At 55.9% G+C, this 12,022-nt stretch overlaps 1 protein-coding gene across 9 annotated transcripts in view; it reads left to right on the top strand.

The window, feature by feature from the left end:
• GSE1 (Gse1 coiled-coil protein) overlaps positions 1-12,022 on the top strand; it is a 355,568-nt gene that overhangs the window by 279,708 nt on the left and 63,838 nt on the right. The window lies entirely within an intron of this gene.

The raw sequence follows: 12,022 nt of genomic DNA, 5'->3' as shown, positions 1-12,022 counted from the left end.
AGCAAGTGGGTGTGTGGCTACAGTTGTTGTCTGTGTGTGGCTCACCCTCCATGTCGCAGTGCACAGGCTCTCGCTGTGCGGGGGGGAGAGGGGGTTATGCTCCATTTCCCAGGAGCTGGAGATATTGTCAGATCGTATTTGGTAATAAATTATTACTTCCACTGCTGTTGCTCCCATGAGCTCCAAATAGTGGCTTTTAAGCAGGCGGCTGGCGCGGGTTGAGTTCAGTGGCAATCTGCTCTGAAGGGTACTTCACTCTCATTATCGGCCTTTCAAGGTGTCTGTGCAGTACGGGGCCGGGAGGAATGAAGGTGCTATGCCCAGAGCGCTCCATTTCTCTGCGAAGACACGGGCAGGCTGCGGGAGCAGATCAGCATGTGTCAGCTGAGATCCCAGTGCCAACCTGGGGAGGCAGCCAGCAGGCCAGGCTGTCAGGGAGGACAGGCCACCCTTTCAAATGTCCCCACCCCAGCCTGATTTATGTCTCCCCCTCCCACTCCTTGCACTTACCTCGCTGCTCCTTCCAAGTGCCTATAAATCTGAGCCACCTGCTGCAGCTTCCCCGTAATTGCTGTATCGTTCAGAGACATCCACTTCCCCCAGCCCCTCGCTCCATATTTCATGAGACATGGGAGCTGCTAAGCGGAGTGTGACCGAGGGGCCTTCCCTCCCCCATCCCAAGAGCGAGCGAGCAGCAGGCGAGCGATGGGGGTGCCGGCATGTGCTAAGTCCCTTGTTATTTCTCGCCCCCCCCCGGCACCTCGTCCATGCCACAACAAGGAGGAAAAAGCTAATGATGCCTAAAGCAAACAAACGCATGCGTAATGTACCTAATGGTCAGGCATGCAGGGAGAGCCGGGGCCGTTAACGATCACAGCTCCCACTGCCCTGCGTCCCCTGCTCCTGTGATGTATGGAGGGGCTGCCGGGAGAATTTTAATTCATTACATCATTAGCTCACAGGCGACCCAGCCCGGTGGGAGGTACAAGACCATCCTTCCGCCCCGGTGAAATCCATCTGATTCCTGGGGTGAGGCAGGTAGGGGAGTCGGCAGAGGGGGCATCGCACAGTGGTGCCTGGGGCAGCCATCTCTCTGGATGGAGAAGGGCTCACATAGTGGGTTGTGTCTGTGAAATGCTGTTCCAGGGCGGACAGGTCCCCTTGAGGCAGGGTCCGATGGTGACAGAGGGATACTGAGGCAAGGAGGTGCAATGCCCTACTTGAGGCCATGGAGGGAGTCAGTATGTAGGCCAGGGCTAGAACTCAGGAGTCCCTGATCCCAGGCCTGTGCTCTGTCCACTGGGATCTCTCAGCTCATGGCTTTGTTATAATGGGAGGCTGGGGCTGTGCCATAGAAAAGCACATGGTGAGGTACAACGATGGACAGGGTGTGGTGGTATTTGCTCCCCAAACTGCTCAGCGTTTCCCTCCACAGCTGCGGCCCCTCATTGGCAGGGGGCTTTAGCATGTCCAGCTGGGACGATGGACCTTAGGAGGAGGGAAATTCCCATGACTCACACCCAGCTCCCTTGCACAGGGCTGCTGGGACCCCGCTGCGATGGTGGTAGAGGGTTGGGTCATGCCAATGCTGGCGGGAGAGGGGAACCCGGCACAGGCATGGCCTGTTGGGCAGGACAGCAGCCTGTGGGTGCCAGGCAAGGCTTGAGAGCCTGGTCGGTGGAGCAGAGGCTGCAAGAAAGCAGTCTGAGCTCCTGACATGGAGGCTCTGCTCCCAGGTGACCGATTCCCTTGGGTGTTACAAGGTTCTGGTCAGCCACCTCCCCTTCTCCAGCTTCTCCCCTGAGCAAAGGGAGGGCTGGCTGGCTGGCTGCTGCCTCCTGGTGGCTGCTGGGGTACGTGCCAGGCCTTCCACCCCTCCACCCACTCATTCTCCTGCACCTCGCCGGTGCATTCAGAGCTGGGCCCCTGGACTCTGACCCCCACTATTACTGCCCGGAACCACTGCGTCCGGAGACACCGCTCTCCAGCTGAGGGGAGCTCAGCTCCCCGCCCCCAGCCTGGCTTTCAGGGGCTTAAGCTCAAATCTCCCTGTGGGTACTGGGACTGACTCAACCCTGGTGTCACTCGGCCCCCGTGGCTGTATCCGGCCTGTGACATGCAGCTGTCCTAGGCTGAGCTCTGAGGGGGGAACTGACGCCGCCTGCTGGGACGCGGTTAGGCAAGGTTTTGCTAGGCGCAGTGCCAGTCTCCCGGGGGCCCTGTCCTCTGCTGGTCTCCCCAGCCCTGCCCTGCTGCCAGCCACACGTGTCCCCCCACCTGCGATGGCATATCAGGATGTCCCTGGTCCACTCAGCAGCAGCCACAGGGTGTTGTGGGTGCTTAGCGCCTCTCCGGATCAGGCCCCCACCAGCTTACCCCGGATTTTGGCCAGCCAGAGCCCTTCAGTTTGGCCCCTCTCCTTTGCCCGGGGAGTGTTTTGTTTCCGCCTGGCGGGGTGGACTGGAGTGGTGTGTGATCTCTCTGCATCGGGGCCCTGAGCTGCATTTCTGGGGCAAACCAACAAAGGTCTCCCATCATGCGCCTCTCCCTCCGTGCCAGCCTCTTGCAATGCCAGTCTCCCCAACCCCCTCCTCCTCTCGTCACTGCCCCAGCCTCCTGCAATCGCCCTGTGATGCCAGCCCTGATCCCACTCCCTCCTGCCCCACGGCTGCTGCCGGTATGTTATTTGTCTCTAGCCGCACCAGGCAGACAGGCTAGTTTGCTCTCGCTGTCAGAGGAGGCTGTCTGTTCCAAAAAATCCGTCGGCATCAACGGCAACAGATGGAGGGAGGATGGCAAGTGCCCAGCTCCCAGCCGCACATCAGAGCTGGAGGCAGGGAGCGTGGCGCCCGCCGTAGCGATGCCCAGTGGGTGTTGCTCTACAGGCACCGAACCAGGCGCCTGTCCCAAGCAAGGCGGGGATCCCACGGATGGGATGTTGCAGAGCTGGCAAGGGAGGCGAAAAGAGGAGTAAATCAGCCGCCTGTCCCCCTCCTCAGGGCTCCCCCCATCAGTATTCATCCCTAGCACAGGGAGTGGGTTTTCATCACTCACCCGGCCTCCGCGCTATCTTTGACAGTCCTGTTTGCTCTCCTGTGCCAGGAGTCCGGCACGTAGGACTGTGCCAGGGCAGCAGGGAGCAGAGTCGCTGCCAAATCCTCCACCACTTCCCGAAGGGGGGGCATTGCGCACACACACGCCCCCCGCCTGTGCGTGTAAATCCGCCTTCCCTCGCTGACCCACCTGCTGGTCTGCCGCTCCAGGGCCGGGAAGGCAGGTGGGGTGCCGGACCAAGCAGCAGCTCGGGCTGGACCAGAACTTGCCCACCACTGCAGGGGAAGGCCAGGGGGAAGAGGAGGTCAAATCGGGCCTCCTGTCTCTGGTTGCCTGCTGGACTGAGAGAGCCCTGTGGCCATCTGACTCTGGTGCTGGCTTCCTTAGCTGCTGCACGGCGTCCCACGCTGGATCCTAGCAACAGGCCTGAGCGAGGGTCCCACCTAGAAAGGGCTGGCTGCCCTGTGACCCCTTTCTCAGAGGGTCTCAGCCCGCTGACAGACAATGCTCGTTAAGCCTCCCATGAGGCCAGAGGCAAAGAGAGATACCAGGAGTCTCGACTTGAGTGCAACTACTAAGCCAGGCTGTATCCTCTCCCCCAAACACTCTTGGATTCATGGCTGCCTATCAAAGCAACTGAGATGTGCTCTCAGGGCTGAGGAGTACTTGCACCTCTGTAGCTGTAAGTGTTCAGCTAACATAGTGAGAGGCAGATAAGAGATCTACCCTTAAGCTTCGGGGCAGGGGCTGATTGCACTGGGGGTCAGGAAGGAATCGCTCTGTCCCCATTCACCCCATGCATGGTTTTGGCAAAGCCAGGTGCATTATGAGGGGCCTTTTAGTGGCATGAGGCCACTAGCTGTTGGCTGGAGGCTGGATAGCTGGACAAGCGGAATCAGTAGCCTGCTCTTGCATGGCCAGTTTGAGAACTACATCTGCCCCAAAAGTCCTGTCTGCATCCTAAGCAGGATTCTGTGTCTTTCCCTGTTGTCCCTCCCCACGCATGGGCATTGGTCTAGTTTACTGGTCCTGCCTCAGTGCAGGGTGCTGGACTTGGTGACTTCTCGAGGTCCCTTCCAGCATGGCATTTCTGTGAATTTAATCCCCTGCCCCTTTTTCCAGCGCCGGCCCTGCCTCGCCTCCAGCAGGGCAAAGCTGTCGGAGTCAGAGGCATGACTCCGGCTTCCAGGGGCGTAGCTGGGATCAGAACCAACCTGCCCTGTTCGGCAGCACAGGCCAGCCCACAGGGAAAAATGCGCCCCAGGCACCGGCTGAAGTGGGCGGGGGAAGTGAAACCATTTGGCCTGGGTGTGCCCTGCAGCAGCAGGTGTCCTCGAATGGGAAGCTCCACCTCCCCACGCGGGACATCTCTCAAGAGCTTCAGAGCAGATAAGTGGTGCTCTGGGACACTGCCTTGCCATGAAAGGTGAGCGGGGGGCTTCTCTCTCCGTTCGGCTAGTTCCACTGTACCCCTTCCTTGGGCACCAAGAGCTTCTTCTTACGCTGCAAATCCTAGCGAGTGCCAGGGCAGCTGGCCAAAACAGGGTGGCTTTAATGCGCAAAACTCACAAGGGATTGTTTTCTCTAGTCCTGCCTTCGGTGGGGGTGCTTAGTTCCCAGGGGATGTCTTGCAGGGATCCGAAACATGATGGAAGACAGGAGCCTGGGAGGGTGTGTGTGTTTGTGTGTCTGTGTGTGAGAGAGAGAAAGAGAGAGAGAGATGTACACTTCCATGAGTGACAGTGTTGGAAAGCTCTGTAATTCCAGAGCAATGGCATTGGATCTGTCCTATAGTCTTTCATGCGCCATGATGTAGGACTGACTGGAGGCAGGCATGGCCCACAGAGGTTTGGCTCCAGATCTGGGTTTGAAATGTTCCCAACGTTCCAGGAAGGTTTGGATCTGGGCTGGTTCGGTTCAGCCCATTGTCGCTCTAAAGAACAGCTGCGAGGTTTGTCTGCTGATGAGCTCGGGGTGCTGATCTCTGGGTAGCAGGGGGGTGGGGGCGGTACTCCAAGCCAAGTGTCATTGTTGAAGCCGGGGATCCTGCTCTCTGGAAGTTTGGAGAAACCGAGCCAGCCCCGAACAAAGAGGCTATTTGGATTGTGCTGAGTCTTGTGGTGTTTGTTTTGTGGTGTGTGTGGAGGGGGATGGGAAAGCGGTTTACAAGCGGTGTGGCTGCCTACATGGATTTTGCATCTGCTGCCTTAGAGCAAAGGTGGGGGAGCCTAAAGTGACAGGCCGTCTCCTCCCTGCAAAACTCTTGAGGTAGGAGGCTGCACAGTAGGGTCTCTGTGCGACGCATGACATACTGGGAGTAAAAACAGACTGACATGAAGGACCAGATTCCTGCCTGGTATAACCTTCCCCCCCAGAACTGGTGCAGTTACCCCTCAGATGGATTGGCCCTACTGTCACGCGCCCAGATACAGCAGTGATGGGCGCATTAAAAATTAAAGCTTTCAATCTCACCAATCATCAGTCCCTCTCCCCACGCCTCCCTCTCCAGGGCTGGGCAGACATGTTGCCATCCTGCTCTGTCAGACGCATTCAGGTCCCCAAGCAAGTCAGATACTCCCGGTTCTGCCGTAATGTTTGCTGGGGCTCTGATTCCTGGCAGGCGGAGGTGCTGCCTGTTCCCATCGTGGGGGAATGGGACAGGTTTTCCCTTTGCTTCCTGCCCCATAAACCCTAAGCGCTGCCTCGGGGTTAAGGGTTGAGCTGGTTATGGGAGAGTTTCCCCCTTTGCTGAATGCTGCCGTGCTCCTATATTTGCTCTCGGCTGTTTATGAGTTCGGTGGAAGTCTGGGGGCGGATCATGTTGGCGGCTGGAGATTGCAAACCCAGACTTGGCATTTGAAACCCTGCCAAGGCTTTTCTGCTGCTGCTTTCTCTTAAACGGACCTTTCCCCTAAGCCACTGGGCAAGCCCGTTCCAATGGCCGCATGTGACTGTCCCGTGACGGTCACCAAGCAGCTGCGCTGGGCACACCCATCCAGTGTCTAGGCCCTTTCTAAAGAGCCAGGATCCCTGCTGACCAATGCATGGAGGGCAGCACTCCCTCATCCCTGTGCTGTAATGTGACCCAGCGGGAGCGCCCCCGCTAAGGAAGTACCCAGCCCCCGGCCTCATGGACCCTGGCCCTGTGGGCTATTTCAGGCTGAGGTCACGGAGAGGGGGTGTCGGGCCCCAGGAGTCCTGGCTCCCAAGTCCTGCCCTGAGCACACAGACGAGACGCCCATATTTATGGGATCTAAGGCTGGTGCTCTTGGAGTAGCCGCTCTGAGTGGGTCTGATGCGTGTCAGCGGCAGGCGAATGAAATCCTGGCCAATGACACCCCAGAGTTGGGCTGGACCATGATCGAGCTGCTCCCCACAGCTGCCTCCAGCCCTGCAGGTGAGGGTTACGCAGCCCGGGGCTCAGCACATACAGCAGCAGTGAGTTCTTCACACACCCCCAGGCTTTCCGCTGCAGGTGGCTTGTGTCTAGAGAGGCTCCTAGCCGCGGCACCTCTCTCCCGGGGCTGGCTCTGGTCTGGCGCATTGCGGGCGCTCTGTGGGTGAGGAGGAGGCAGCTCTGGGATTACAACCGGAGGCTGTGGCTGGGGGGGAAGAGGGGCTGTTTGTACAAATGGAAACACCTGCTCGTCCCTGCCCAGACTGCTATAAACAGAGCTGGCTGGATCCAGGGGGGACGTGTGTTCCCCTGTGCAAATGTGACTCCTGTGAGGCCAACCCAGGGCCACACGGGGCAGGGTCCAAACACAGCGTGGGCCAGTGAGACAGAGCAGATCCCTCGGTGTGAGCAGGGCCCAGGGCCCGAGCAGCTGCCATGCTAACAGATGGGGATCAGCCACTCCCTGGGGATGAAGAGGTTGGCTGGCTGGATTTAGGCCCAGAGTTAAGACCATAAGAATGGCCAGACTGGGTCAGACCAAGTCCATTTAGCCGAGTGTCCTGTCTTCCGACAGTGCCCAATGCCAGATGTTTCAGAGGGAATGACCAGAACAAGGCAAAATTCATCCAGTGATCCATCCCGTCGCCCAGACTCTGAGGCGTAGGGATACCCAAGGCATGGGCTTGCGTCCCTGATCTCTTGGCTAGTAGCCATTGATGGACCTGTTCTCCATGAGGATCGGTCCCATTGTACGCGTGGGCCGATCTGTGTGTCCGTCGTCTCGCTAAGCGGCGGTGCGTGCTGCGATCTCGAATGCCCGAGACTCGCCGTGAGAGGGAGACCTACAGAGTGTGAGGGCCTGACGGGGCACGGGGTGAGCCCCGCAGCCCCCACTGACCACAGGCCCTGCGGATAGGGTACAGATCCTGCTCGTTCCCGTAGGAAGAGCTCCCCCTACAGGAGATAAAGGACAGCACACAGCCTGCACATATGTCCGGAAAGCACCTGATGAGGTGTGGTCCCGGGGCAGGGCACTGGACTGGCGCTCAGGAGGCCTGGGGTCTATTCTCAGCTTGGCATCTGACTTGCTGTGCTGCCCAGATCCTCAAAGTTCTGTAGGTACTTTGCTCCAATTGATTTCAGAGTCTATATGCCTCTGGGAATCGGGGCCTTCACCTCTTTGCGACTCCTTTCCCCACTTGTCAAATCCCGTTGACCTCCCTGGTAAAGTGCTTTGAGATCCATGGCTGATCAACACCTTGTCAAGTCTAGGTGTTAATATATATAGTTCCCGATGGGTCATCCCAGTAGAGCTGCTGCCCAGCCCTGGTGCTGGGGTCCTTTGGCTACGTGGTGCTATTTATCTCAGGATCATTTATCCCCAGCAGCTGCCGTTATCCAGATCTCTCCCACTGCATGTAAACCCTGGGATCAAACAGCACCTTTCACTCACTGGCTCCTCTCTTACCACAGAAATAGTGGATCGGGCCAAAGAGCTCCTGATGCCAGGTAGCTCCGAGTAACATGGCACAGGTAGGTAGCAGATGAGCAGGCAGGCTGATGGCTGTATCTTGAAGATCAGGATGCAAAACCTGGTTAAAATTACTGGGCCAGATTCTGGTCTCGCTGGCAGGGTGGTGAATCCAGAGGTACTCCAGATTTATGCCAGTGGGAGATCTGAATCCAGCCTAGTGTGTCTGACTGAGCCCAGGGGAATCCAGCTCCGTAACAATGGTACAGAAATGAGTAGGTGGGGAGGGAGGAGAATTACTAGTCCCTCATCATTCCGCTGGTGCAGAATTTGCCTACAGCGGATTTCCCTGCTCTTAGTGTCGATTTAAAAGTCTGAAGCACTGGACCTGCCACCTCATCCCTCGTGCTGCCTGAGGCATCAGTCAAGATTTTCCTGTTCCTCACCTTAAATTCCCCTTTCCTTCATAAAAGCAGCAAAGAATCCTGTGGCACCTTATAGACTAACAGACGTTTTGGAGCATGAGCTTTCGTGGGTGAATACCCACTTCGTTAGATGCATGTAGTGGAAATTTCCAGGGGCAAGTATATATATGCAAGCAAGCTAGAGATAACGAGGTTAGTTCAATCAGGGAGGATGAGTCCCTGTTCTAGCAGTTGAGATGTGAAAACCAAGGGAGGAGAAACTGGTTTTGTAGTTGGCAAGCCATTCACAGTCTTTGTTTAATCCTGAGCTGATGATATCAAATTTGCAGATGAACTGAAGCTCAGCAGTTTCTCTTTGAAGTCTGGTCCTGAAGTTTTTTGCTGCAGGATGGCCACCTTAAGATCTGCTATAGTGTGGCCAGGGAGGTTGAAGTGTTCTCCTACAGGTTTTTGTATATTGCCGTTCCTAATATCTGATTTGTGTCCATTTATCCTTTTCCGCAGAGACTGTCCAGTTTGGCCGATGTACGTAGCAGAGGGGCATTGCTGGCATATGATGGCGTATATTACATTGGTGGATGTGCAGGTGAATGAGCCGGTGATGGTGTGGCTGATCTGGTTAGGTCCTGTGATGGTGTCGCTGGTGTAGATATGTGGGCAGAGTTGGCATCGAGGTTTGTTGCATGGGTTGGTTCCTGAGCTAGAGTTACTATGGTGCAGTGTGCAGTTACTGGTGAGAATATGTTTCAGGTTAGCAGGTTGTCTGTGGGCGAGGACTGGCCTGCCACCCAAGGCCTGTGAAAGTGTGGGGTCATTGTCCAGGATGGGTTGTAGATCCCTGATGATGCGTTGGAGGGGTTTTAGCTGGGGACTGTATGTGATGGCCAGTGGAGTCCTGTTGGTTTCTTTCTTGGGTTTGTCTTGCAGTACGAAGCTTCTGGGTACACGTCTGGCTCTGTTGATCTCTTTCCTTACTTCCTTGTGCGTAGTTTTGAGAATGCTTGGTGGAGATTTTGTAGGTGTTGGTCTCTGTCTGAGGGGTTAGAGCAGATGCAGTTGTACCTCAGTGCTTGGCTGTAGACAATGGATCGTGTGATGTGCCCAGATGGAAGCTGGAGGCATGAAGGTAGGCATAGCGGTCGGTAGGTTTTCAGTATAGGGTGGTGTTAATGTGACCATCACTTATTTGCACCATGGTGTCTAGGAAGTGAACCTCACGTGTAGATTGGTCCAGGCTGAGGTTGATGGTGGGGTGAAAGCTGTTGAAATCGTGGTGGAACATTCCTTCATTTCATCCTGTTGCTTCCACTTTGTACCTGTACATGGCCCTGGAGCATTCCCTGCCTCTAAATTGTCTACGCCATGAGATCCTGGGGGTGCCTCAGAGCATATCGCCTCCTGCCTGGGGAGGGAATGACAGATCCACTCTGCTGCACAATTTCTGCACCCAAAGGACTCAGGATAAGTCTGATCTGAGGAAGAGCCGCAAACCTGTTCACACAGACTTTTGCAGCTGAATAATGCAGGAGCAAGAGTTGGTACAAGTAGCGTAGTGTAGATGTATTCAGCACCTGTCATCCGAGATCAAGTTGCCTCACCACTGAAAGGCAGCCACCTCTGGTGTGGGGAACAGCAGTTGTAACATAGTGCACAGCAATGTTACACAGCAGTCTAGGGCACCGAGAGCAGAAGGATATGGCCTCTGGTTGAAACTGCCGGGAAGGAATTTAGGTAGGCCAGATGTCATTGCCTGAGTTGGAGTCAGGCCAGAACACTGGTATTAACACCTCTGACCTTGAGATCTTTAGACTATGTCTGCACGCTGGGGACCAAGTAGCAGAACTGGTTCACAGCTTGGTTGCAACAGAGTCCCAGCTAAATTGCTGAAAACACCGATCGTATCGGGTAGCCTCGTGGTTCTGATTCTTGGATGTGTAAATGGGAATCTCAGCTTGAAGTGGGGCGAGGGTATTACCTCTGTGTTTGGCACTGGTCCAGCCGCTGCTGGAATCCTGTATCCAGCTCTGGTGGTCACAGTTCAGGGAAGATGCAGATGAATTGGAGAGGGTTCAGAGAAGAGCCACGAGAATGATTAAAGGATTAGAAAACCTGCCTGATAGTGATAGACTCAACCTGTTTGGCGTAACAAAGAAACCGTGAAGGAGTGACTTTGATCATAGTCTGTAGGTACCTACAGATATTTGATAATGAGCTCTGGGTCTAACAAGATCCAGTGGCTGGAAGTTGAAACTAGCCAAATTCAGATTAGGAGCAAGATGCGAATTTATAAGAGTGAGGGTAACTAACGATTGGCACAGCTGACAGAGGCTTGTGGCGGATTCTCCCATGCTGGCAATTTTTAAATCAAGAATGGCTGTTTTCTCCTAAAAGAACTGTTGTGATCGAGGTAGGAATTAATTCAGGGCTAAGTACCAGCCACCCAGAAGTTACACTCAATATCTGGGGAGTCGGGTGTGTGTGTGCGTGCCTGTGTGCACAGGTACTGTAGGGAACAGGTGACACCCCCAAGCACGGGCAACAGGTGACGGGGAAACAATGGGGCCCCCGGTCCTGCACAAGGCTCAGAGGTGGGATTCCCTCCCACTCCATCCCTTGGCTAAGATCATCTGGGAGGGCTCAGCTGTGCTAGGGCTGCTGAGCTGGGATCTGAAGCATTTCCAGCCCCAGCACTGGGATCTCCCTAGAAATTTTTAGTAAATGGACCTAGATCCAACCCTGCACAGACTAACACTCAGGGACTCGGTTGAGGGTAGGGGCTCAGAGAAGCCTGAGGCTCCAGCTGAACCCGGGGATAGATGTCATGAGACCGTGTGAGCCCCACCCACCAGCATGTGCCAGCCAGGATGTGTGCAAAACCCAGTGTTATGCACAGCACTTGTGATGCGTACGTGCCCTGTGTGCACCGCCTTGACCACACAGATCCATGTGAACTCAGACTCATATAGACAGCAACAGACCCCCGGGCGCGCACACACATGTATACAGGCACACGTGTGGACACTCAGACAAGAACCCAGACCCAAGCGCACACCCTCCCAGCCCCTCCACACAGATGTGGCTTGCTCCCGGTAACGCGGTGCCCCCAGCTGTCTGTCCTGCTGAGGAGCGTGTCGCCGTGTGCCTTGACATAGGAAGAGCAGCTTGCATGAATGGGCAGCGCTTGTCTTCCTCTTCGGAACCGCTTGGCTTCTGGAGTGGCTTTGGCATCTCCTGTGCTTCACCGTGTTACTGGCACCTGGGAATTCTCCTTATTGCCGGGGTCGAGGTAAGGTCCTGGTTCAGAGAGGATCCCCTAGGGCCATGCATGCAGGAGGTCACCGTGCCCGGGGAGCTGCATCAGCACTGCCCTGCTGTAACCTGGCTCAGGCCGCTGGGGTAAGGCCTCTAAGACACTGACCCGTGGAAATCGGTCTCTTCCGGCCCCCTGTTTCTCTCGTTCCTCCCCTCCAGGCCCAAGGTCTCTGTGGGATGAAAGCCCAGGCGTTAAACCCCCTCTGCTCGACTGCCCCTTTTCCCTCCCCCTCCACGGGGAATCCCTTCCTGCCCAGCTCTTTGGGGAAATTGCTGCTGTGCCAGTGAGTTTGGAACATGCCGAAGGCAACAAGGAATTTGTTATGCAGCCGCAGAGATCAGCTGAGCATCACATGCTGTATG

Source organism: Gopherus evgoodei, chromosome 12, assembly GCF_007399415.2.
Source record: "Gopherus evgoodei ecotype Sinaloan lineage chromosome 12, rGopEvg1_v1.p, whole genome shotgun sequence".
In the NCBI taxonomy this organism is placed as follows: domain Eukaryota; kingdom Metazoa; phylum Chordata; order Testudines; family Testudinidae; genus Gopherus; species Gopherus evgoodei.
This window is presented reverse-complemented; position numbering and strand designations above follow the sequence as displayed.